This window comes from Platalea leucorodia (genome assembly GCF_965183815.1).
Source record: "Platalea leucorodia genome assembly, chromosome: 3".
In the NCBI taxonomy this organism is placed as follows: domain Eukaryota; kingdom Metazoa; phylum Chordata; class Aves; order Pelecaniformes; family Threskiornithidae; genus Platalea; species Platalea leucorodia.
The window spans coordinates 19,443,892-19,471,512 of NC_138825.1; the positions used below are offsets into that span (position 1 = coordinate 19,443,892).

The 27,621-nt window shown below is 42.0% G+C and overlaps 1 protein-coding gene across 1 annotated transcript in view; it reads right to left on the reverse strand.

Annotated features, from left to right (window-relative positions):
* The window catches only part of ALK (ALK receptor tyrosine kinase), a gene marked incomplete at its 5' end in the record, with an annotated part of 317,178 nt that overhangs the window by 234,537 nt on the left and 55,020 nt on the right, over positions 1-27,621 (reverse strand). The gene's annotated exons all lie outside the window — the stretch shown is intronic.

Here is a 27,621-nt window from a genome sequence, read left to right on the forward strand (position 1 = left end):
ATCCCATACACGGAACAGGCAAACGTGTACCCAGCTCCTGTTCAACAACCCAATGCATCTCAAAGACGCTTTTGGGGATTAGAGTACTACAGCGATCCAGAACAGGTGAGCATCTGTACAAACCTGCACTAACTCTGCAAGACCACAGTGATATTAGAGGCGCAAAGAGAAACGGTATCTGAAATAACATGCAAGGTCAATGAGCAAAGCAGAACTCTATAAGCTTTGAAAGCACAGATTTTCCCTGTGAATGTTTAAGTTGGATTTTCTGAAGGTGACAGGATCTTGAGTATTCTCATCTCATTTTTTGAGGTCCTCAGGGGAAAGGTAGGATTTAACTTTGTAAAAATTATAGGCAGGCAAAACTTGTGTTTGGAAGGTTTGGAACAAAATAAACCTCTGGACTGCTGAATATGCTCCGATTTCTCAGAGAAGCCATAAAGAATTTGTTGTTCAGAAAGAAAATAAAAAGTACATTTTTTGATCTATTAAATAATATTTTTGTCAAGAATACTACCGTTGCTTACTTGAATTCTTTAAGTTTAGGTGCAATACTAAGCTTCGCTGTAATAACAGCAAAACAATTTGATAATACCTCCCAATAAAAGTTTGGTAAAACTTTCTGTAACAATAGGAATTAACTAACTTAGAGTAATAATTAATTCAAAGTGCTGAAGAACTGTCCTCTTGAATGGATAAACAGTAACGGATAATAAAAGACACATTTAAGAGGATAATAGTAAACATGGGAAATGGCTGAAGCCTTGGGGAAAACACTGCTTTGATTCTGTTAAAGCTCTGCTTAGCCCTGCTTCCCACTTCCACTGAAGAAAAACTTGAAAATTTGAGAGGGACTTGTCAGAAGCTTAAATACCAAGTGTTAGTTGTGCCCTATCTCGTTCTCTGTGCAATCTCATTTTTAGCACACTCCTGTAACTGAGTAACGATAGCAAAACCAAGAGAAAAATAACCATTCTTATGTAAGAGCTGTAGCTTTTGCTCATTGCTTAGAGCAATAATCTTCAAGATAAGAATGGACTTCACGCTGTACTGTAAGCCATTCTTGAGTGGAAAAAATTTAATATCCCTAATGGCTCAATTAAACCTGGTCTCTATGCAAAGTTATGGTACAATTACTAAATATCCCCTACTGTTGTCTGGAATGTCGCGCACACAGAAGATCAGGCCAGTGATTTATGAGGGCAGGTATCAAACCTAGTGTCCTGCCTTCAACTGTGAATGATGAAGTGATAGGTAACTATGGAATAACCGTTATATTGGCTTTTCCTTCCTAACATGAAGACATAGTTGACACGTCTTTCAGTAACCCCTGATACAGCTGGTTGTGGTGGATAATGTCAGGTTTCATTACAATAGTTATAATAGTTGCTAAAAGCAGATTTTTTCCAACAAATGTGCTGACTTTGATGCTAATATAAAATAATAAATAAAAGAAGAATAGTAATAAAAAATTAGCTCCTTGAAATAAGCTGGTTTTAAAAGCAATGTGTGTTTTGCCTGATGTGAGATGTCTGACCAGTATCAATATCCCTGTCATTTAACATCTGTACCCAGTGACTCTCCAAAATGGGGAATGATTTAACATCCTAAACGCAGATCACGGGTCTCCCACAGACAAGAACTCTGGGGCCTCTTTACCGCTAACAGACCCAAATGAATGCAGATGTCATGCATTTAGTACTGAGAGAGCGCCAAGCCTTGGGGTCGCAATCCTGAAAAACTGACCTGCTCCCCATCTCTGTTCCCGTGGCAAAATAACCTGAGAGAAAGTCACGGAGAGGCATTTCTCACCCTAACGCTGCAGCCACAGAACTCAAAATTAAATCACTGTGACTACCCTGAGCAGCCTTACCTGGGAGTCGGTAACACAACGATCCGCTGCTCTACCCCAAATTCCCTGGCACTCCTCGCCTCCAGAAAAACACCTCTGACAACTGTAACGCACTACAAGTTGCATTCTTCAGAAATCATGCCTACCTTCAGCCTCAGCTAAGTGGAAATGTTCCCTCCGTCACCAATATATGCAGTAAATTGAGATAAAAAAATCAAGTTGAACATCTGAGCAGAGAAGACAGGGCAGTCGAAGCACCTGAACCTCCCCTCTATCAGCAGCAAGAGGTGCATAAGAGAGAACATAAAAAATTGAAAGTTTTTCTCCACTTTTAAAGAACGGAATGGATTCAGTTCAATTCCTTTTAACCTAACAACTCCTTTTTCTCATATTCTTTAGGATTAATTTTGGAACTTCATCTCAAATGATTTGCTTGGGCTATTGGTCTGAACTTGAAGACAAGAAGATTGTATCAGAAGTTATGAATCTTTCCCAATTAAGTTATCTTCAGAGAAAGATGCTGGGTAAAAGGTTTTTGTATAGCCAAGAGGCTACTCTTCACAGTGAGGAATGATTTGATTTCAGAGTGAGCTATAGGTTAGGAAAAGGAGAGACCTTTCCTCTTCCACCCCCAGGGCATTTTATGTCCAGAAAGGTAATTACAGAAGACTGTATCAGCTAAACAAATGCTTCTTGTGCAGCAAGGGTAATGCAAATGTAGACTACACTGTAGCCATTTTACAAAATAAAGTTTTTCCCCTCTCCAAAACAATTCATATTGAAGCCAAAAAGCACTAAGAAAATGGTCTCCTTCTTTTTAAATATGCTAACCTCCCATTCCAGTTGTTTGTACCAGGGTGCTCTGTCACTTGTCAACAGTAACCCTAACCTTTTAAAAAAAATTAATGGATTAGCAACTGGAAGCTGACAGCTCCATTTTTAGTAGCCAGAAGTATGGCAAGGTACAACAGAGGTTTCTTTGATATTCCTGCCTAAAGGAATATCCAGGGCCAAATCCTGACCCAAGGTACTCCATCACTGCTAGAAACGTACACCTGAAGAGAACATTTGACATTTCTGGTTTTAAACTTGTGCAAAGGAATCTCCTTAGGGGATGTGAAATTCATTCAGCTCACCAAGAGTTTTAGTAGAAAAATAGAAAATGGCTCGTGTGTACTGAAGTGAAACCTCAAAGCCACAAATTCATTAAATAAAATATTTATGTATTATTTTAATGAAAAATACCTCTTTAATAGAATAACCCTGCATGTTCATGTAAAAATGGAACAACAAGAAAAGCTTTCTACCTGGATCATTTTTACACAAACAGTGTTTCCTCCCTTCTTTGCCCTTTCTGGAAGAAGGAAGAAATATCTCCAGCAATTAACACATGCAGTTTTCTAAAGTTCTGTGCAGAGCAGAAATGTAATTGAATTTTTATCAAAACACCCATGCCTTTTTTAACCAAAAAGTGTACTTACATGTAACTGAATATTGCTTATTACTACCTTTGGATATTGCTTCATTACTCAGTGAATAAGCTTTCTCACTTTGCTGAGCTGTATTATTCCCAGTTTCTCAGTGGTAAGTCTGAGGTGACAAACCCGCATGTACCTGTCCTCTAGATTTCAGAGTTGCAACAGATGTGTAAGTGAATAACTGAGATCAAGGTATACTTTCAGCTACATCTACATCTGGAAAAATATCTCAAAATTATTCATATTTGTTTGCGTGGAAATCAGAAATCAACGTTAGTAGTATCTGTGGCTCTGGCTTATAACAGCAATCAATACAGTAGTTATTAGCAAATATTACAATGATGTGTTTAGAAACAGCCTCTATTAAGATCTGGATTTTCCAGTCTCTGGGAAAGCCTGACATTTCAGAAAAGGTTATTCCAGTTTTAAGTAAAAGGTAGCCATTTTCCACACAAAGGATATTACACAGCTATCTTTTCCCCCCAACTAAAAAAAAAAAAAAAAAAAAAAAAAAAGCCAGATCTACTCGGGACTAAGCCAAATTCATTTCATTAAAACAAACCAAAAATCTTAGAGGCAGCTGACTGCCCCAGGTATGGAAACCTCTGCAGACTTCTCCTCTGAACCAGGGGCAGGTCAGGGACCTCCTGGGAAAAGGCAGATCCAACACGGCGGGGCCCTGAAGCCCAACCTCTCCATCTTGCAAAAGAGCTCTCAGGACCCTGGCATTTATGAAGCCCTGGCTGGCCCTGACCAGCAAGATGTTCAGGCTTGCCTCTGGCTAGCTGAGAGCGTACGCCCCAGAGGTCCTTGCAAAGGATTCCTGAGCTCCTGGCTCCGCAACAGTTCTTGGTTTCAGTTTTTGGGGGGTAAAGGGATGCAACCAGGGGAAAAAAGTTTGCCTGAGGATTCCCTGTGAGCTCTCAAATTCACAAATGAGCCTCACAATCACACTAACACACTCATACAGCCTCTTAGAAACTTCCATTTTCCTCCTCTTCCCGTCTACAAACGTACTCGGTCATCCATGAAAGCGCAAAGAACACATTGTATCGAGGTGACTAAGCAGCACCAAAACCAACAAACGGTCCAAGTAAACGCTTTGTGAATAATCCATAGACTCAGCTATGCTCATACAAATCATTGTCTAAATGACATTCAGAAGCAAAATTCACATTCTGTTTACAGTCAAGCCAGAGAACGAGGCAAAGGGCAAGCTCATTCCATGCAGTTTCTTGCTCTGAATAGTTGGTGAGCTTTACTTACACTAATGGGTGGATATACTCCAGGGTTTCTTTTTACAAACCTTTTCTGAAGTATGAAAATGCTCGCTGACAGTCTGCCAAGTTTATCTTTTTCAGTTAGAAAATACATTTAATAATGTATTACGTTACAATGATTTTATGTCATATTGAAAGCCTGATGAGAGAAAATAAACGATAGTATGTGTGTCACCAAACCTGTGCTGGATTGCTGCAGAGAAGAAATTTGCATTTAGTGGGCTGTAGCAGACCGGCGGATAGGGGATTCAGTCGAACGTACCGCACGAGGCACAGAAGCCATCAACAACGCTGACTGGCAGATGCTTGATGAGTAAGCTTGGGAGTAGCGTGCGCTTCCTGTACGTGAAGCATGTGTCACTAATAAAACCGCGTTTAACTCCACAACTGTGTTATCCTTCTGGCCCTGACTACTTTTTTTTGTCTTTGTAAGGCTTATTTAAAATTTTCTTTTAACCCCTTTCTGTTAGCAATGTATTTTTTGCCATCTCCTTTTCACAGGGAATATGAACTTTTGATTGAAAAAAACCAAATGCCTCAAAACTGACTAATTCAATCAGCAAACAGGTGCTCCACGGCCCCGTTCTTTTCTACCAACCAGGCAGGCCCTCTAACTACCACATCCCGTGGACATTTACGGATGCAAGGAGAGTCTGTGCTAAGTCTGGGAGACGTGCTCTGATCAGCAGACCTCGGCTCTGGAAGAAGAGGAGCATGAAACACCCAAATTGCAATTCCACAAAGGCACTGTGACAGGGAAATATTAACAAAGTATCATGTGTTGCTGCTTATTACAGGGGAAAAAAAAAAAAATCCACATTTTCCTGTTAAAAATGCAGGGGGAAAGAATATTGTTTTCTTTGCCACTTTCTGTTAGTTCTTCTTAGTATTTGCTAAGTTGGTGGGCTAAAACAAGTATTTTACAATAGATATTGTAAAATCTAAGAAGTTTTTTAATTTCTACTTTGAAAGCAAGTGGCATGCAAAGAGCATTAAAAATAACAATTAAAATGACCAAGCTTATATTCTACCCAGCTCAACTAATATAGTTTAAAAATATACTGCCATCTAGAGCATATTACTGCATCTCGGATGCTCTGCAGCTGCTGAAGACCTGCCCAGTAAGACACCACAAAACGGCAATGAATCACTGATAAAGAGCTCAGGGTCTCGATTACAGACCAGACTAGGAATGGCTTAAAATTGTCACTCATCTGCGTGCGTACAAGAAACCTTTAAAAAAATCCAACAGTAGACTGATCTGTGCCGTAATAATCTTTCACAGCACAATTAAGCATCTCTGTGGGCAACAGAGAGAAAACAAAGGACTGAGTGTTAGGAATTGAACTGCTCTCAGCTCTGGTTTCTCCCCTCAAAAGCTGAGGCTAGCGGCAGGACTGCGGCAGGGGACGTGCTGCTCCTGCCCGTCTAGCCTGCAGCTTTGCTAAACAAAAGGGAAAAGCCCTTCAGCAGCAAAGCTCCACGTACAAACGCACATTCAGAATTTTGGATGCTCGTGCATTCTGTCAGCTTTTAGATATTTTAGGATCACAACTGGAAAAAGTGTTGGGGTGGTGACTTTCTGGGGCAGTGGTATTTCAACACAGGGCAATACTTGGCTTTGAACTGATAACGAATGCCTCCGAATTACTGACCAGCTGTGCAGGGAAAACCAGAAGCCATTATGCCCAGCTGTTTCCTGCAGCACGGACAGACCTCCAGACACTGCAGACAGCGGGAAAGCGCAAGATAAAATCTGTGCAGTTGGTAACCTTTCTGCTAAGGCACGCTAAAGTACTTCAGGTTGCAGATGTTCTGAATTTTTTCTGTACGTGTAAAAATAAAGCGATCCTTCCGCTGTTGTCTGGGCTATTTGTCTACTGTAGCTTAGAGGAACCTCCAACAAAACAACCGAGAGGCAGTATTAACGTTTGGTCCATGTGTGTCAACATTAGAGAGTTCCTCCGCTCCCAGTCATCGGGAGCCCTTCAGTGCCTGCTGGACTGGCCCCTAGAAGGACTCTCCATTACAGTGTTCCTCATTCAAAGGACTTCAGAGCAGTTGCTTACCAGTATGATTGCCATACCATTATATATGCTATACCAGTATGATTCTCATCTGTCACAAGCGAGGTCCCAATCCCACGTATTCTCAGTGTCCATCTATTTGCGTGTCTCAGATTACTCCTCTCCATGTACTTCCCCTTATTCCGTACCCAGTTAACATAACCTCTAGAAGCACAGTGGCCAGGCTTTCAAGGAAAAAAAAATAGCATTTGTTTTGACAAAGTTTTAATAATTCATTACACATACTGACTTCAAACCATCTAGAGCCTTTACCTTGGATTTTTGCATAGCTACTTCCATATTTAACACATACACCCAGTTGGAGTCTCTCATCAGATCCACACACTTCCTATATCATTTTAAGATTAAGGAAAAAAAGAACCAAACAAACCCAGAAAAAAACTGCTCTCCCTACACTTAAAAGCCTCTTTTGTACTACATTGACTTACTAAACCAGGATGCATATAGAAACTTACACCTCTAAGCAGTTAACTACTTTAACACAGCTGCAGATATTTAGATACTCAGTGGCCCACAGTCCCTGCAAATTTTAATACAAGCTCACGTTTTTCTCAACATCTGCCTTTTGATCTGTGTCTCTTGTTTTCAAGGTGTGGCATTCAATGCTCACTTATTTTTGTCTCCACATTTCTTAAGTTTCCGCGGACAAAGTTACATGCAAAAATTCCTTGAACATTTAAATGTCGGGGAAATGAGTATTTGAAGGTTGTGGTGCAGATCTGAATCTCTGTGGTCTGCAGGAGGCTGTTCACCCACAGAGGCAGCAGCCAGCATCACCTTTTAGAGACATCGTCTTTGATCAGGATGCAAATGGTGGTAACTCACTTCTGCCTCATTTTCATACGACGTCAGTATCTCTGGCTCTGGGGACATTAGTTACAAAGTTTAGGGAACATTTTTTGCATTCATATATAGCAACTAAATGTCCCCCCAGTCACACATGACCTGAGCATTTAAAACCCTCTTCCATTGCACTGCAGCACTGAGCTTGGATGGGGATGAGGGTGGAGAGGAGAAAAAAATTCATTTTCACACACCAATTTCATATATGAAGGAAGGACAAACTTTCTTCCTATGATTTCTAATACAGACACAAGACATTTCAAAAGGTCCCAGTTCAGCCTGACTTAATTTGGGAGGTGTCTTTAGTTCACTCCAGCTGATTTATCCAGGTTTCCCTGGGAACTCACATTCCCTGTATCCCATACTACTGCTAGATACACCCCTTTCTTTCACAGTGCTCTGGGAAAAAAGCTTTTTGGACATGTGCACCATCCTTCCTCCTCAAAGAGCGTGGGGCAATGTCCAAAACAGTCGCTCATGCACCACCACCTGGCCTAAGCCCACCTCAGGAGCAAGCTGGCCTTGTCCCACTGCCTGGAACCATTCAATAATCACAGCTGCAAACGGTGGCCAGTGAACACTGGTTATTTGGAAGAAAGCAACAGCAGTGGCATAAGTCAGCCTTATTTTCCCCCATTACTATCATTATTACTATTATTGCTTCAGTGAAAGGAGGGAAATTCTATGTTTATTGCACAAGCGCATGTGAAAGATAATGTTGGCAGAAGGCTCAATAATGGTCCCACGTATGGAAATACAAATCCAGGGGCGTTTTTTTAAATCAGACATCACCCTTTTTGAAATCAGACATCACTTTCACATTTAAAACAGGCCACAAGCAAAAGAAATAAAATATAGGAACTTCAGTTAAAAGCTGGAGATTTCCCATACAAAGAGGCAGAAATCCTGAAGTGATGTCTCCCATAGAGACTGTGCCTCGACTGTACCATGCGGACAGAGGGGACACCTTTAGAAAGGTCACCACAGCTCTAGAGGCTTTGTCCAGCTTTAATACATGGAATAATTCTGAAACTTTGTGATCCAAAGATGGCATTTTAGACGAAGAAACTTTTAAAATATTCCTGCCATGTCAAAACATAAAGTGAACACTGAGGAATTATACGAAGCCCTACACATGTACAACAGACACAAACTGTGAAGCAGTGACAGTTATGAATTCCCTGCCATTTGTATGGCTACAGCCATTTATTTGCTGTATTAGGCATTTCTGTTAAGATACAGTGTTGCAGAACAGCAACATACGTGGAGGGTGTTTTGGTACCAGAGAAAATACTAGACATTTGTTATTGGTAGGCAAGCTGCATTATTTCTAGAAATAGCAAAAGGCTGCGATGACTATTTCAATCTAAAACACAGCTGTCTTGGCAGTAACAATAAAAACTACTTCATATTCCCTTTACTGGGAAAGATGCCAATGTGCTTATATTGTCTATTTTCATTGCAACATTTAATTTTGCTTAAGGTAAAGGACAGCATCTCTGACTACAACTGTGGGGTATTCAGATGTGAAAGTACTTCTCAAGGAAGTCCTGCAAGCGCTGCCAAAATGAAGGCCATAAAGCACCTGAGCGAGGCACGAGAAACTGCTGTCTTCACCGAGACAGACACCTCTGAGCTGACTATGAGTAGACTGTAAAAGGGAAATTACTCGTCATTCTGTTTTTCAGGTGCAAAAGAAAAACAAGAAGCAATATCTCTGGAGATACTCTGATTTTTTTAGGGTTTTTTTGTTTGTTTTGGTTTGTTTTGTTTTTTACCACCATGGCACAAGTTTGCTCTGTATAGCTGCTTTCCAAAGATCTTAAATGTTAACTAATCCTCAGCATTCGCGTAAGAGAGGTGAGTGATGTTGGAAAGCAGCCGATGCCACCAGCCACCACTATCCTCTGCTCCAGCCTTCCTCAGATGTGGCAAAACTGGTGAGAAGGGCTGGGCTGAAAAGCTGGCCCATACAGAGCTGAAACATAACAACTAGTAGAAGACATGAACCACACGGAAAAAAACAGACACAATGGATTTGTTGAATAATTATGTACCTCTTATGTGTAAGGGCACTATGAAACCATGGGATTAAATCATAGAATCATAGAATTGTTAAGGTTGGAAAAGACCCTTAAGATCATCAAGTCCAGCCGTTAAGCTATCACTGCCAAATGACCTGCTCAAATTCACATCGCAAAGCGGTAGCAAAGTTTAGAAAAGAAAACAACCTTTCCTGTTTCCTTCTCCCCAGAGGTCCCCACTTCTGGTAGTCCAGCCCTGGCTCTGCCAAATGACTTCACTCTATCTTGTGAAAGTGAAATTCTGAGCAGCTGGAACAGAGCCAGTGTGTGGATGGGGCTTTAATCTACACAAAAATAAAACAGAATAGCCTTCCAGGAATATCTAGAAGGACAGTAAGATACTTGATACCTATTTTTGTTTTTCATTTTTCCCTAAGTTTATGTGTATCTAAATCCTTTCCTACACAAGAGAAATGACTTCGCTTCTCTTCCCCCCAGAATCTGCACTGTTCAAAAAGAATTTCCCAAAGTGATTACCAAAAGGCCTGTAAGAGAAATGATTACAAACGGCTGAGTTAACTGCTCCGGACGGCCTCATCAGTCATCATAATGCGGTTTCAGCACCAGACTCATCAGGACAGGCAACTTGTCATGACAGATGACACCTCTTCAAGAAGACTTCCTCCCATGGCTTTGCCCCAAGAAAGTCCTCCTGGGAGAAGGTGCTTGCAAGTAACGCTCCTTTAGCAATAGTCAAGGAGGAATCATCGCCAGCTGCCTTCACTGAGCTGCTTCAGTTCGGGGGCTTTTTTGTTTTAGTTTTACCTTTAGTCTTTGAGTGTGGAATGTTTTATCTCTGTGCATGTCTTGAAATCAAAGTACTTTCAGCAGTTGCTCTAAAGGTGAATTTAGAGATGATGAAAGGAGCGGCAAATTAAGAGAGAGGAGGCCAGAAAAGGCTGAGACAGCACTGCCAGCCCCAAATGCTGTAAAACAATTTTCAATCTATGCCTTATTTTCCTCATCTAGAAAAGGAAGAGCACACAGACCTCTATTGTAAGTCTGCTATGGAAACTGGTAAGTTGATTTTTTTTTTTTGAGTTATACAGTGCCTTCTGTGATGAGTACCACAATAATACCCATTATAAATAAAAGCCAACTTATCATCCCATAGGTACTGTTTCGTGAACTGGAACTCGAGAGAGCTAATTCCATTCCCAGCTCTTCTTATCTGCAATGGGATCTAAGATAAATTGCATAGTTTCTCTTTTTGCCTTGTGTTTTCTGCTACTAAAATGGAAGTAACGATGCTCACTGGGCTTGGGAATCCTTGGATAAAATGCAGTACATTTTTTTATGAAGAAATGTCTAAGCAAGGTTTTCAAAATATCACTTCCCTTAAACTCTAATGTCCTGCTCCTCACATCCAGTTTTTACTATGGTGAGGGTAAAATATTGTTTAAGGAGAACAGTTGGCTTCTTAATGACACACATCTCAGTCACAGTGAAGAGGCAAACTATTTGCAATGAACAGTTTGTTTGTGAAATTTGGCACTTGTTGGCTGTTTGCAAATTGTTCATGGACAGACCGCAGTTGATGAATACTTTGAAATTACTCAAATATTTACTGGGAACAGATTTCAGCCCTTGGGGTTTTTTGTTTGTTTGCTTTGTGTGGTACTCCAGCTATGCACCAGTTGGTCTTTCAAATACCCGTGGTACTGAATAGGTGCTGGATCTGAGCAGCAATCTGAATTTCTGCTTTGCAGGGAACTCCATGATTTCTCTTTCTTTCCATTCCACATGTTGGAATGAACAAGAATAAATCTGAAGTTTCCTGGAAATAAAATCTGGTATAGGAAAACAGCTTGGGAACAAATGCTTTTGTGTAAAGGAATTAAATTTTAAGTGTTTCATGTCAATTTTACAGTAAAGTATACTATAGTATAGTTGCAAATGAAGTAAATGATCCAAATGCTTCATTGTGGTAGAGTCAAAACATTTCATTTTCTCCCAGACTGAAAAAGACCCCGGTATTGTGTGTAAATTGATATATTCCCATAGGAAGTCTAGTTTTCAAAATGATATTTCCTGATGGAAAATCTGACATTAGAAAACAACTGAAGTAATTCTAACTCTTATGCATCTGACAAGATATCACTTTGCTATGCAGCTGCCAGAGCACCTCTCTGGGAATCCCCTGACAGGGACCTTGAACTGGAGAAGCCACTCAGCTTGGCCAGCCTGAAAAAAAACTCATGGAGAGTCAATGAGGTCTTCTAGAAAATTTAGTGAAGAGCAAAACAGAATGAGCACAGCTAGGGTAAACTCATAAAAGATTCAAATGACAGAAATTCTCTGTTGGCTACAAACTTCAGATGGATATTTATTTTTATTGACAGAGAGGGAGCTGCATGTCAGAGACAGCACACCACACTGTGGGAATTGCAGCAACAGACTGAATCCCCACCAGATCAACGCCACTGCTCCTTATATCCATACCCTTCCTCGATAACACCGGCAGGCAGTTTCAGAATAAAAAAAATACACATTTTCCTTTCCTTTGCAAAAAAAGGAAAGAAAAAAAATCTTTCTGTTTACAAGCTGCCCGCGCCTGTAGTCCTAGCCTCACCTTTAACTGTCTTACAGCGCGAGCAGCTGATCCATCACCGAACACAGTAAGCTGAACCGGCACGTGTGGAGCTGCCGAGAGCCACTCTGGAAGCTTGCGTCCCATCAGGGAGGCAAGAGCACTCAGCCTTTTCGTAATTTCTGGTTTTGAATTGGGAGAAGTCTTTTGAAACAATCGGTTTTACAAACTGCCTTTCTTCTTCCAAGGCCTGCCTAATATCCCTCTGTCAGTGATAGCATCAGCAATCACAGAGACTATCAGGCGAGGATTTGAGGTATTTTAAAGGTTCTTTTCATACAGCTTAGCAAGTAGAAATAAAGGGCAGCCAGTAACACCTTTAGCAGCCAGCCCTCCAGAACTCATTAATAAACTGACTATGCATTACCCAGGACTAGTTTGAGACATTCTGAGAAACTCTATAAAACTACAGGAAGAATAAGTATTTGTATTAAGAAACTGTTATTCAAAACTGTTGTAGAGGGTTATCTCACATTAAAATATTTGTTGCACTCCACAGTGCTGTCTTAGCGCATCTTCCCCCATCTAATCTGCGTGCTGTGGAGATGACTGCGTGGGCCCTAGACACATACTGAAACTGTCCTGCTTCGCACATGACAAAAGTCACCCCAGATTCAACCCACTCAGATGATGCGGTGTAGGTCTGAGAGTCACATATCTCTACTCCTACCAAAGTAAAAAGTGCTTTGTGAAGGTAAGCACCCTTCTTTCCATCCCATTTATGGGATCCCAGGCAGAAGAAATCCAGGCAAGGAGAAAACCAGGAAGCATGCTTTTCTCCCATGATAACTGTATCTCAGGAGAGACTCTGGTTCAGCAGGGTGTCTTAAGTCTGTAAAGACAACTGGAGCAGATAATAGAGAAAGAGACCACTGTCCGACAGATGCGTTGCAACTTGCAAAGAGAGGGAAAGATAGGAATAATTTGATAAAGTTTCTGAATTATACAGAGGTGATCAGGTGATGCAAAAGAACAGAGCATGGCAACAGGATTTTTACGACCGAATCACTAACTTCACTACCTGGCAATCAAGACAACTCTCTAATACAGTTTGGTGGTCAGGGTTCTGTTTTCTCTGTGACACTTGACCCACATCTTGATGATAACAAGGGCTGCAGTAAGATATTTTAATAGCAAGAGTATCCTCTCTTTGCCCCCAGGCTCTCCTCAGTGCTTATCTGCCTCTGCCTCAGGTGTCCCTAAGCCATCACGGCCTCCTGCTCATGGATGTCCTATAGCCATTCTTCTGGGCTGCTCGAAGCAGTCTTCAGGAATTGGGCATATCTGCTTTGGTTTTGCTTTATTTCCCCTCCTCCCTTCCTCTACTCAAGAGAAGTACTAGGGACAGCCACTGTCCCTGCCCTCTTTTTTTATATCCCTGCTCCTGCCCCATAACTGAGCACAGGAGGCCTAGGATTTCTCATGCCATCGAGAGGGAACTACTTTCCTGGCTCTGGGAGCTGGTACCAGAGGCAGCACTGGCTCTGAGGGGAGGTCTCCCCTGGCATTTAGCAGCTGGGTGCCTTTCACCAGGGCAAAGCTTGGTCTGGAGCACCTGAAGGACGCTGAAGGGATGGTAGGGTATAGGACCAGAGTGATTCTCATGGTGAGGGACTGGGTATGTTCTCCTGTGGATAAAACCTGCCTCTCTCCAGCTCATGCAGAGTTTTCAATTAGCAGTTGCCATCTCAGATGTTTGTGCTCCTTGACCACCCGCAATCTAACATTCATCAGGGAAATAGTGCTAACTTGTCCAGTCCGCCCTTAGTGCATTGCTAAAAATAGTAATTAACCTGGTTTTCTGCTCCTTGCTATCTCTGGAGTACACCTGCGTACACAAGGTTGATCAGAACCCAGCTCACTACTCACAGGAATTAACATCATTATCTCCTTGTACAGACTGCCTGAGCTGCAAATTCACTTCCCCCGCTCCGAGTTTTAATCTGTCGGTAGTTCTTCTGCTTTCTGACCATGGCATGCTGGGCTGCACATGGGAACGTCAAGAACTCTCCCTCCTTCCTCTCTGTATCCTATTCTGAAACGCAGCCTGCCCTGCTTCCCAGGGCACCGGCCCCTGTGTCTCCAGCAGCACCTAACCCCGCCATCTCGACCATGACCTGCTAGGGCTGGAAGCTTCCTACAGTGCATCCACTAACAGTGAAACCAAGTCAAACCCCTTCAGTCAAACTCCCTTGAATTTTGAGGTGTGCAAAATCAAAATCCAGTCTGGAACCCTGGCTTGGAGGGATATGTATCATCTCACGTCCAGTAACTGCAGAGTATGATGCCACTTCTATTGTAGTCTAAAAAGGATTTATCACAGACCTATCACCATTGACATGTCAATCACAGCGCTGTAATCAAAATCCAAACTGCTACTTTTAAGTCTATTTTTGTGAAACCTTGACACTAGACAACCAGAATTGATATGGGATGAAATAAGCAAGATTGCTCAGAATTTCATCTAAACTTTTTAAGATAATCTGTTTGGCTTTTTTTTTTTTTTCCTTTTTTCCTTAATTGAGTTCCTCTCTCCTCTAGGTAATGCTGTTTTTCCAGTAATACAGATTCAGGCTGTATCTTTACCAGCCACAGAAACAGATCAGAATGCTGCAGGCACACAGGTTCTATTCTCTTTTTCCATCCAATTTTGCAGGTGTTGGAGGTCAGTATCCAAATGATCACCTCCTTAAGCAAATTGAATGACACCTCCCAATTTTTAATATAACTCTACTACACAGAAATCAGCTGTGTAAAAATATTATAATGGGACTTTATATTAATGCAGCAACAGTACTCAGCTGGAAAATGAAAAATGCAATAATTTCCTAACCTGCACACACAACGTAGGGTCAGACTTAAGCTGGGTTTCTTCTGTCCTGGTACAGTGTACATAGTAGCAAAAGCCCTGTAAACTGAAATAACGGTCTCAGTAAAACCTGTGCAGTCCCAGCGCTTTCAGTGGTCAGGGTCGGTTACTGACCAGAACCTGGGTTAACGGTGCCATTATTGATAGCACTCAGGTGCCCGAGAGCCTCTGCGCTGGGCCAGCTATTATTTTTGGTGGATATAACATAGGAAGGTGGAGATTCCAGCTTGCTCAAAGCTGAATTGGTTCCGCAATGCTAATAGAAGTAAAAAGCAATAAAACCCATCATGTTGTCACTAATAGATTTTATATGTGTCTGAATGTACGCGGGGAGTTACTCTATTGATTAAATAAGGACCTTTTTTGAATAGTCATTCTCTAGAGTAGAATAGCATTTTAAGATTGGTAGTGAATTACGTTTGTTTGGGGATTTCATCAGGACGCTGTGGCATTCAAGATTTTGGCATGCTTCAGTCTTGCAGTAAGAGAAAACACCCTACAATACCTGCCTGCAAGGTTGCTTTGAAGTGGAAGCAAAATTCAGCACAATCCGTAGCTATTGTGGGGTCAAAAGCCAAAGATTCTGCTAATATATAAAGCTTCCATGTGCTGGCTAAACATCACGGATATGCTTTACTGAAGAAATAAAACAAAAAAATCCTCTGTGTGGTTTAAGCATTAACTCTACCAAGTATCTCACTAGTGGCTGAGCTCCAGGCAATACAGAACTAGTAAAAAACCTAAAACCAAGTGGGATACAACCTAACGCCTGCATCCTCCGGCAGAATCAGAGAAACAAAGTTTCCTCTGTCAATGTATTGATTTTTCCAGGCTTGGCTCATTTTTTTTAGAACAAATATTCTTTGGAACTTAACTTCACCCTGAAATGGTGGTGGTAGGGAAGAATGTAATATTTGTTTGCTTTTCTGTTTTTAACTGAAGAAAGTTGTGGTCCACAGGTACATGTGATCTAAAGGAGCTAGAGGGGTAATTTACTCACTGATGAAAACAAAGACAGGAAAGGCTTTCAGAGCAGTGAATTTCCTTAAACTCAAGGAAAACTCTCCTTGTAAAACATTTCTAAAGAAACTTCTTGTTCAATTCAGCAAAATTAGTGGAATGACATGCAGGATGAACAGAGGCCACTGGTGCTTAGATTTATTTTTCAATTTAGACTAAGTTTTCTTTTAACCAGTATGTGGATGACAACGAACCAAGGGTTGCAGCTGGTATGCCAGGGGGCAGGGCTGCCATCCAGAGGGACAAGGACAGGCCAGGGAAATGGGCCAACGGGAACCTCGTGAAATCCAACAGGGACAAATGCAAAGCCCTGCACCTGGGGAGGACAAGCCCCCTGCAGCGATACAGGCTGGGCACTGCTTGGCCGGGGAGCAGCTCTGCCAAAAGGGCCCTGGGGCACAGCAGGCTGGACATGGACCAGCAGGGCTGCAAAGATGGCAAACAGCATCCCGGGCTGTATCAAGAAGATCATAGATAGTAGATTGAGGGAAGTGATTAGTCCCCTTTACTCAGCACTTGTTAGACCACTGGATCCAGTTTGGGACACCCAGTACAAAAAAACCCATCAGTTACCTGGAGGGAGTTCAGGGGAGGCCACCAAGCTGGTCGGGGCAGGAGCACTTGCCCTGTGAGAAGAGGCTGTGGGACTGGGGTTTGTTCAGCCCGGGGAAGGGGTGCCTTGGGGGGGCCTAACAGCAGCCCCCAGCACTTCGGGGAAAGTGACTGAGAGGTGGAGCTGAGCTTGTTGCAGAGACGCGTGGTGGGAGAACAGCAGACGTGGGCATAAATTGGAGCTGGCAAGGTTCTGACTGGACTCAAGGAGGGGGAAAAAAAAAAAAATCCCTGTAAGAATGACACTGCAGTGGACAGGGGCCGAGCGAGGATGTGCTGTCTCTTGGGTTTTCAAGCCCTGACTGGACAAAGCCCTCAGCAACCTGGTCTGAATTCAGTGTTGGCCCTGCTTTGAGCAGGAGGCTGGACTAGAGACCTCCCGTGTTCCCTTCCAACCTGACTTGCTCTGAGAGTCCATGAAAATAATTGTTGTGAGCCACAGCTCATTTTCAAGACGACTTAGAGGACTGATGAGTTTTCATTTAAGAAAATTATAACTGCTCATGGTTTGGTGGAAAACGTATTTTGAATGCTTCCCACCAGTGAAAGCACAGAAGCAAAATTCAGCTTGCATGAATCCCAGCAGGTCAGCACCAAAATATTTTGCCTGTAGATACCTTTTCTGGCTTCCCTGGGTACTTCAGGCACTCCATAGCTTCATTTTGCAGATGGAATAGCAGACAGCCAGTTTAAGTGACCTGCTCATGTTCGAACAGATTCCATATCAGAGCCCAAAGCTAAAAGGCACGATTTGCTCTTACTTTGCACCAGAAACACACCTTCTGTGCATTTGGGGAACATTCTGAATGCTTTGTATACTACATAGAACCTTTGTATAACATTCATAATGTTTTAAGACAGCTTCTTGGTGCTTTTTTGCAGAATACAATACTGTATAATTCACCACTGAGAACAGCAGAGACTCAAACCTCAGCACCGAGCCTTAAAACAAAAAATAAACAGAATTTCCTCTTTTTTTTTTTTTTTTAATTCTATTTTTGTTCTAGGAAACTGGCCTAATAATGCCAGAGTAATTCTATAAGTTCAGCTTAATCTTAAACAATAACAACAAATGAGTTTCATTTGATCTGTTCAAACACAGAGCGTGTTTGACAAAAGCGCCAAGGGCTGCTGGTGTTAGAGGCATATTGGCAGAAGCCGTTTCCTCGGTTATAGAAAGGAGGAAAGGAGACCATTTTTAACATTTGCTGAGGCAGTTGCAGCAGATTAACTTTAGATCAATGAGTTGCTTGATTATTCTACTTCACTCTCGAGTCTCTTTCAAGGCTTCTCTTTACCAACCAGGAAAATAAATATACAAATTTAAAACACTCTCCCAGTCTTTATCTTCATTCACAAAGAAGGGATTTTTCAAAAGTGACTGTATGTCATCTGCAGCAAGGCAGATGTGCCAAAGTGTCACTGGGTGTCACTAACTACCTAGTGATGTAGTGGGCTCCCAGAGGCATCTTCAGAGGGGCTTTGACGACTCCGGCTCCCCAGGGTTGTGACTGTGTTCTAGTTGAGACATAGGAAAAAAGCGCATGATTCCCATTTTTGCTTATATGAGTCTCTCTCGATACTAAACTACCCTTATAACTCGTTTCCCTTTTTCTCCTTTTCCCTCATGCTACCCTGGCCCATGAGTTATTTGGAGGACTTGCAAAATATTATACCTGCATGCATATTCTCCAGTCCCACCTTGTGCTCAGCCGAGCATGGAGAAAGTCAAGCTGGGGAACTCAGACCTTTAGCTGGCATAGTAAGAGCCACACACTCGCAACCATGTTGGGAGGCATCAGCTTTTGCTTACAACTGTCTGCTCAAAGATCCCTAAATCTGCCTTTCCAGAGCTCCTTACCTCTGCTCCAGCCCTCCTGGCTCTGTGTCGCTCACTCACCGATCCTGCTCAGATCCAGCTGCCTTTAGACTCAGTGTTACCCTACCTGAGATCTTCCAGGCAGGTGAAAGAGCTGCCTTCTCCACATCCACTATCGGTAGGAGTCACCTTCAGCCGTGGCCAGGATCCGACCAGCCTCTGGAGCGGAAGGCTTCTAGGAAAGCCTTTTCTCTAAAAGCTTAACACAGCTCAGTATCTGGCACTAGAACTCTGTGAGACAGGCAAATCTATGCCCTCTAATTTTAGTAATGTTTTAACATGAATACTACCGTAGAAACTTCCAGGCCCCACTTAACTGTCTTAAAAAATAATTTATGGTAATATTTTGAAAGCTAATCTCCAATAAAACTCTCTCTAGAATAACCTCCTGCAGCATATTAGACTTCTTATTCTTCAGCGAGCAGAAGAAGAATAGTCTGAGCTTCGTATTATTATTTTTCGAAGCTATGCCTGTTTCAGAGATGAGGTCTGCTTAGCAGACAATTATTCCTCTACCTCTCTATGGCAATCTGCCTATGCCTTGAAGCAGAACTTAAGCCATCTTGAGTTTGTTATTTTTCCCTTTGTTCAGCTTTGGTTTGTTGAATGTTTAAAACAAGATATACACCATCCCTTTCTGGACTGACATCAGGTTCTTAATAAGAGTGCTCTGGGATTTCTCCCTTATCTGGCAAAGTCCTCTGTCCTTTTAGTTGCATAAAGTAATGGAATTTGTAGTCATATAAATGCATTAGCGCTGGGCAATGTGATGAACAGACTTATACATTTGTACAACACCACAAATGAATATCATAATGTTTTACTGCCTTGCAACTAAGAAGCCACTGCTACAATCATTTGCTCATCTCTGTACGCAAGATATCCATGACTCCTAAGGGTGTGAATAAAAAGTTTACCAAACTGAGAGACACAGTAAAACATCTGTTAACAATTGCATTAGAACCAACCAACCAACCAAACAAACAAAAAAACCCCAAAATACCAAATGTGATAGAAACTTACTGTATGTTCCAGTGTGTACCTAGAACATAGGCAAGCTAAACTCATCCCTTCCTAGACAAACCTTCTTAAGGACTTGGGAACAGGACTCCTGGGCTTACCGTATTCCAAGTGCTGTCTTTCACATCTGGTTCTGCCTGTGGTGGCCTTCTACAAATCATGTAACTATCTAAGCCTTGTTTCTCTTTTGGCATGTATTTTGTGGCATCATTTAAGCTTGCAAAAACTAAAGAGGATATGCTAAAACTTTACATTTTTCTTGCACTACTTAATATGCATATGTCCAAAATGTCTTAATTTAGAAACCTAGAATATAGCCAAAAATTGGAAACCATCTGAGCATACAGAGAACAATCAGGTATTTACTAGCATCAGATAAGAGGTATTTTATAAGTCTATTAACAGATACAAGCCAAAAGGCTATTAACTAGAGATGGATGAACTGGAGCAGATATAGCAATATACAGGTTGCTGATATTGCTTCTACCTAAACTCACAGCATTATTTGCATTGCAGCATTTTCTCGCTGTTTCTTCCTCCCCCTTCTCTAGACCACCTCTCATTGCACATGAAAACACAGATACTGCATGGACTCCGATGTACCCAGATCAGCCAGGAATCTTGCATAGATCTAGACTCACGCATGAGCCATGCTTTTTCTTCCAGCTGAGGTTTGGATTTTCAGAGGAATCTAAACAGAGTTAGCTTTGTACATCCCACAGACATTCACTTGGAGCAGCCCAGTAGCTTGCGTAGTACAGTATTTTTGTTTCAGCACGTGACTAACATGGAGTTAGTCCTTGTATGCTTGACATCCATTGCCACATTCCTCTCCTCATTGCCATTATTTGAGTGGCACTCACATAGAAAGGGTCACAGCCAGCTCCTCACCAGATTTCCAGAACCAATTATACAGGAATCCTCATACGAAGATGGCATAAGGGTAGCACTTGAACATTTGCTCCATTCTTGCAATTACATTTATGCAGCTAAGCTCTTCTGGAAATCTCCAGGTTTCTTAGGATCTCACTTGTTGGGACTGGGAGCCAAGCAGTAAGCTTTCCTTTAAGGAACACACACCACAAACATTTCAGGGGTATGTTAGCACATGGGAACCAGAAAGCAAAACAATTAAACAGAGGCACTGTTTACCTTCCTAAACTTGGTTTAGCTTGCACAAATATCATAAAGAAGGAAAAGCAATAAAACTGAAATGCTGCTCCGGAATGCTCTACCTGAAGTGTGTAGGACAGGAAAAGAATGAAGACTAATGTAAAAATCAAAGGTATATGGATTGTTCCCTTTGCTCAGGGATATTAGGGAACTAATTCAATCTCCTAATTCCCCACAGTGCAGTGATTAATTAGAAGAAAGGGATTTTCATGTGTTTTACCACCTCTTTGAACCACTTAGGCAGTGGAAAATGGCTAGGAGCCTGGGAGGTCTTCAACTGTCTCTTAAACTGGCAAGATCCATTCGAGGATCTGGTCTTCTGGTGTTTTTCAGGCAGGCGCGAACTTGCTCTGCAAGCCCACCTTGCCTTGCACGCCCCAAGTCAAGCGAGAAAGTAATGATGCAGAGCCTTAGCTACCAGTGCCAACCCAGGTGAATATGTTCCCCCTTTCAGCAGGGCACACCGGCTCCGTCTGAGCATGGCTTTCCTGTGGTCACATAACCACCAGCAGGTTAAGAACACCAGCACGTGCGCTCTCATCTGCCTGCAAAATATCAGAGCTGCTTGAAGGAACCTTGTACTTCCTAACACTAGACACAGTCCCGCGGCCAGTCCTCTGAAAGCTGTTCAAACTTCTGTTGGACTTCCAACCCTGTCCACCATAAGAAAAAGACCTGGTTTGCTTTTTTTCTAATAAGCCTGCCAATTTTCCTCAGACTCCTTCAGCATCTATCTTCCTTTCATATACGTCCAGTTTTGGCTACAGCAGATACGGTAGCACACAGGCTCAATGCTCCCCCGTGTCCCAAAAAAGACTACTCAAGGCTATTGCCACAGTAACAAAAGAAATTGGCATCCTTAGAATTGAGCTAATGGTGCTTGCATGTGGCCAACGAGCATTCTGGTGGCAGCTCTCCCCGAAAAGCATGTTAGGTCAACCAAGCCCTCCGACAAAATGTACTAATAACTAACGATGAAGAAAGAACTCTTGCAGAGCAGGAGGGCTGAGAGACATGGGAGCTCCCACTGATGCCGCTTCACTGTGTTATTCTACATACACACAAAAAATAAAGAGATATTAAAAACGAAGACTAGTTTCTGTGTGTGTGTATGGCAGAGTGGTTTCCTCCCCCTTTCAAAGGCTCCCATCAGCAAGAGAAGTCGGGAGGCTTAGCAAGCGTAGATGCCAAAATCAGTGCTTTCCAACATTTTGCTGGAAGCAGGACTGTGAGCTTTTTCTGGTGACTTCAAGTGGTAGAAAGAACACTCTCTGTGAATGCAACAAATGGATCGACCTAGAAATCTTGCTAATTTTTACCAGAAATCCCATTGATACTAAGCTTGATTTGAAAACAGAAAGGTAGTACATACATGATCTAATACATGCAATAGCCAACAGTTTGGTTCTCCATGGTCTTACAGCTTTCCCATTAATTACACGTACATGAAGTGGGCACAAAATGAACAGATCAGTTCAAAATGAACAGCTCAGTTAATTATCTCTTCCTTTTTTTTTTTTTTTTTTTTTTTTTTTTTAAAAGCTACAGTGAGCCCCATGGGAAAAAAATAAGGTTTTATTCTGAGCACAGCTATTCCAGTCTGTTCCAGAGCCTGACCAGCAGTTTCCTGAGCCTCAGATTCGATGGCTGCTCAGGACAGAAGCCTCAGGAATTTGGGTGGTTTAACTTCTCTTCTGCTCACTAGCAATTTATAATATTTTTTCCCCCGCAGCATTAACCCAGTCATGCTGCTTCCCTCAGTCATGTTTCTATGTACTCCCACCAAGTTATTTTCTCAAACCTTCAGAAATTAAAAAAAACCATAAACATACATATACGCACATAATATACATGCACACATTAGCAATTCGGCTGACTGATTGGAGGTAAAAATCAATTATTTTCAGCATTGACTTTTGGCATTTTCCAGAGAATATTTTTTTCAAATCTTTCACATTCATTGCAATAAAAAAATGAAGCTGGGTTCTTTGTCCAAGAGTCTTCAGATTTCAAAAAGATATTTAAGCTTAACATTTAAAAGTTAATTCTCCCTTGACAATGTTGAGAACTTCCATTAAAGCAAAAATTATTATTAGCATTCTGTAACCCTTTGTAAACGGGCCCATTGTTCAAATAAACTGACCTCTGCAGCAATTGACCTTAACATTGCTCAGAAGCTTGACAGTCAATTATCTTCTGATCTCCCTTCAATGGGCCTTGTGGCTGGAATAACCAATCCATCATCTCTAAGGTAAGTATAATAGTGTCTCACGGGCATTTCTTCACTACTTATGCCATAAACACACTGCTGTAGAATAAGTTGAGAAATTCTGTCTCAGTCCCACTGAAGCGTACCTACAAAGCAACGACACACCAAGAAGCTATTCTCCCTTGCAAATATCTCTGAACACGCAACGAGAACCACGATGAAAAATACCTAATGGGTCGAACACAACGTCACGTACTTCTTGGCGATACCATCAGACTCACACACAGTACCGCACACTGCCTCCACCAAATACCACAACTCCGTTAAGTCTGTAGGACATGGATTTTGGGGTGCCGCAGGAAGATGCAATTCTCTTTCTCTCAGTCTTCTGCTTCTAGTCAACCTGATGCCACTGGGGGCCTGGGACCTGCTGCCAGTACGGGCTTGCAACATGCTTGAGACTACCCTTCCCTCTCTCTGGCTTCCAAAGCATGATCCCCCCTTCCCAACACACCGCTGCGACCCCCACGTTCCCCGTTCAGCCCCCAAGGACGGGAGCTCTCTTCCATCACTCTGCCTGGGCAAGCAAGGAGAGCCATCAGCACAGCACCAGGACTTTCACCCTAGGGAGACCAGCACGTGGCTGGATGAATAATGTGGATACTGGAATATTGCTGGTGCCCGAGATTCTGCCATTGCTGGCTGCCCTGGTCATTTACAGTTGCAACACTGCGATGGCCTTAATACATCACCCCTCCCCAGTGCCGATTCAAAGCTAAAAGTGCTATTTACCATTAAAGCTACAACAGTGAGGAGTTTCTTTTCAGCAAACAAAAAATCTTCTGCACTCAAACCTTTGAACTTAAGACTTAAAGGGTGATATAACTTCTAATATCACAGACTATACAATATTAAAACTACAGAAATATTGGTTTATTGCTAATAAAGTAAACCTCAACTGTGCTCAACCTTGCTCCCGTAACAGAAACTAATCATATCCCTAGCACACACATTTCTTCAATAGAGAGTATGCATCTTCACAGCACAGGCTTTCATAAACAAGGCTCTGTAGAAATATAAAACCCATTGTAGCCTTTGTCCAGGCTTCTTGTGGGGGAAAATACAGACAGTAACTTGGGAGCTGAAGAGCAGCAAGGAAGAATAAAACCCCAGGTTTCTTGAAAAGACAGACAAGAAAGCATGGAGAAGGAAGCTGGAGAAGAAGAACAGCAGGCCAAAAAGCAATAAAGCACATTACACTGATCTTTAGCCAGGTGGTAAATCCTGCACTGCGATTAGTAATTCTTCAGTGATTCCTTAGCCCAGCTGAGGTTTAGGGAAGCCTTACAAGTAGTGCTGCATTAGCCAGTACAAACTGCTGCAACCTTCACTACAAGACTAACTTTGAGTTATTCACGTTTGAGTGTCTCCATGAGCCAGAGCAGCTCACACATGCACGCACACATGTGCGCGCACACTCAGCAGCATGCCCTCACAGGGCAGCTTACAAACGATGCCAAGACCTGAAATTTCAAGTATATAAAAATAATCATTGCTAAGCAAAGGTGGTTCCTGATGGACAGAAAAGCAGGATGAGGTACAGAAAAGGATTATTATAGTGGGATGAAAGCATTTGAAATTAATTACACAGTTAAGCTAGAAATGCACTGTCTTGGCGTTTCATGGTACCTCCTCTTCTGACATTTAAAACATGCTTAAGATTATCCTGAATGTCAAAAGCAAATATATACCAAGGATAACCACCACAGGACTCATCAGCAGTTTGTCTGTTATTATGAAACTTCTTAACCATGCGCAACAGAACAACTGTGACTAATGGCTATAAAAGAAACCATAGTTTTTTGACCCTCAAAGGACCAGCCACCTCATTTTTTAGGTTGGTCTGGTCTGCATAAGACCAGGTGGCCCCTCGTATGGGGGCAGAACTCAGCAGAACCAGTACAGCTCCTCATTAGCTGTGGTGCTTTTCAGCAGTGTGAAACAGTTTAGGATTGAGAATACAAGACTGTGCTCCACATTTACCTGCTTGTTCTCTCACGTGTAAGATGGAGGGTGCTGACCTGTCTTTTGACTTCTTTTACTTGTCAGGGTTGATATCCCTAAACTGGTGATCAGATTTTATAACTCTATGGATTCTCAACTCCGAGGAACTCAGTCCCCTTGGTGGCATTATATTTAGCAAAATTCTCCACCGCGCAGAGTAAACAATATTATGCCTCTTGCAGAAGCTGAAGAAGTACCTGTCCTGGACCTCAAGGCAGCCAATGCCGATAAGGGACCTGCAAATTATGAAAGAGCCCACGAGCTACGCCAGAGAAACATGAATGGTTTTTATCACTTGTGCACAGCAAACCCAAAGCAAAATGGCCACATTAGCGTGAGTGCTAACAGCAGATTGTAACAGGGACAGAACTCTGAAAACGTGCTGTATATATTTATTATAATGAGTGATCAATTGTAAAACGTGGGAAAAGTGCATCTTCATTAAGCTAAGCTCTGTTTTCCAGCTGGAGACATAGCAGCAAGTTTAGATAACAGAAACAAGATCTGAGAAAAACAGTATAAAGTAGGATTACTTTACTTAATGCTTCGGTAGCCTACATCTACCAATTAGCTAGCTCCCACTTCATCTTGGCCATTTCTTCCATTACTAGAAGCTCCCAGAGGAAGTAATTTTGTAAGAGAGAGCACCAGAAGGGAGAGTATCAGATAGCCAACTCCAGCAAGCACATGTAATTTATCAGGATCCTAGAAGACGGTGCTGTGGAAAAACTTTGAAGCTTTATATAAAGTCCAGCCACAGAGGAGGAGAATAACATTGGTTGCCACTGTAAGCACTCCCTATTTCTGTTGTGACCTGACCTATCATCTCCAGCCAAGATCAGCTCCATTTTTCTACGTGCTGCCTGCACACAAAGAGAAATACATTCCCTGCCCCAAAATCTTTCTTTGTGCTCCAGACAAAGCCACAGAAGACGTATGTTGGCAGGGAGGGGACTGGGTACTGCTGTACAGGTACTTTTGAAGACGCTTGCTAATACCCTGGCTCAGCATACGGGTATGAGTGTGGTGCTACACACATCAGCATGAGAGGTACGACAGCAAAGTTTGCATAACTTCTAATCAGTGATAAACTCGGGATATTTTTGACAAAAGTAGCACGTGAAGCACAGCCTGCCAGGTCAGTCCTGCTTGGGAGAACTGCCTGGAGCTACGTAATCATGTTTTACCTGTGATTTCATATGCGTCATTACACCTTGTCTTGCAATGGCTGGGTATACTGTTCCCTTATACTGGGAAATGGCTGCTATATTATGACCTGGAAGTGGCTGTTTCAATAGTGAAGGTGGGAGATGAATTGTTGGAAATGTGTCAGAAAGAAAAGCAAAGCCACCTGGTTGACAAAAGTAGGAAGAAGTTTTGCTTTAAAAAAGCTCAAAATGAGAAGATTCTGTAACACATAGGTGATGTAGATAAAGCTATTGTCAAACTGGTAGCACATCGTGTTACTCGTTCTTCATTGCTTGGTTATGATCTGAATTTCCCTTGTATCCTACCTTGGATAAAGAAGGGAACACATTGCGTAAGTGATGCGTGTTGGCAGGACTGGAGAAAGCAGACCTAGATCAGTTACAATTAAGGAGGAAAGTTTCTTTCTCATTCTTTATTCTTCTTTTAAGGATTAAAAACTTGATTTTTCAGTTCCTCTCTGGAAACTAAATAGGCCTTCAAGGAGGACCATCAAACAGCTAAAAGGTGTTTTTTATTTGCGTGCTTTTAATAGCACAAATAAAGAATCTCTGGCAACTCATGACAGGGTGACAAATAGGCAACCCTTGCGATTATTATTAGCCCATCTGTGAATATCCACAGTGGAGTGCTCTGAGGAGAAAAAGCATGAGGCAGAAGATAAAGAAAGTACCCTACCATAATTTAAATTCATAAACACAGAAAATATGAACATGTTTCATTGTAGTGTGTAGCCTTTAGTGCCAGGGACCTTGGCTCATAATAATTTAAACAGCCGACAATATAAGATTTATCGAAATAATTCAGCATCTCTTAAACAAAAAGTCTGGCTTACTCATCTCATATGTATGTAGAACTAACACATGAAAAAACAAAGCAGATAACAAAAGCCACTGGCATATTTACCAGAGTCTTAAAATGATATTACTGGCTTAACTTAGGTCCCAGTTACACTGACTTGCCAATCTCAGCATGAATATTTTATAGGTATACAACAGCATGCATGTAGACAGTATTTTTCCAGGCCCAATTAGTGTTACCGCAAGCAAAGACAAACAGACAGAGATATGAAGAGAATTTGCAATGACCCCTGTGCTACCACAGACCCAGGGAACATTACATGCCAGCAAATGAGCGGACAGTAAAGGATGTGGCTGTACAGGTGCTGAAGCTGATGCACAGGAGGGGGGAAGCTCATGAGGGAACTTGCATCTGGAGGATCTTTGAGAGGGAAAGAACTTGGCCTAGCCGCTGAGGTAGACCAGAATTAGTTCTCCTGGTTTTGGGTGGGTTTGTTTGTTTGTTTTAATGGGAAGAGAAAAATAAAAATAAAATTTTGAAAATCGCCAGGCTGT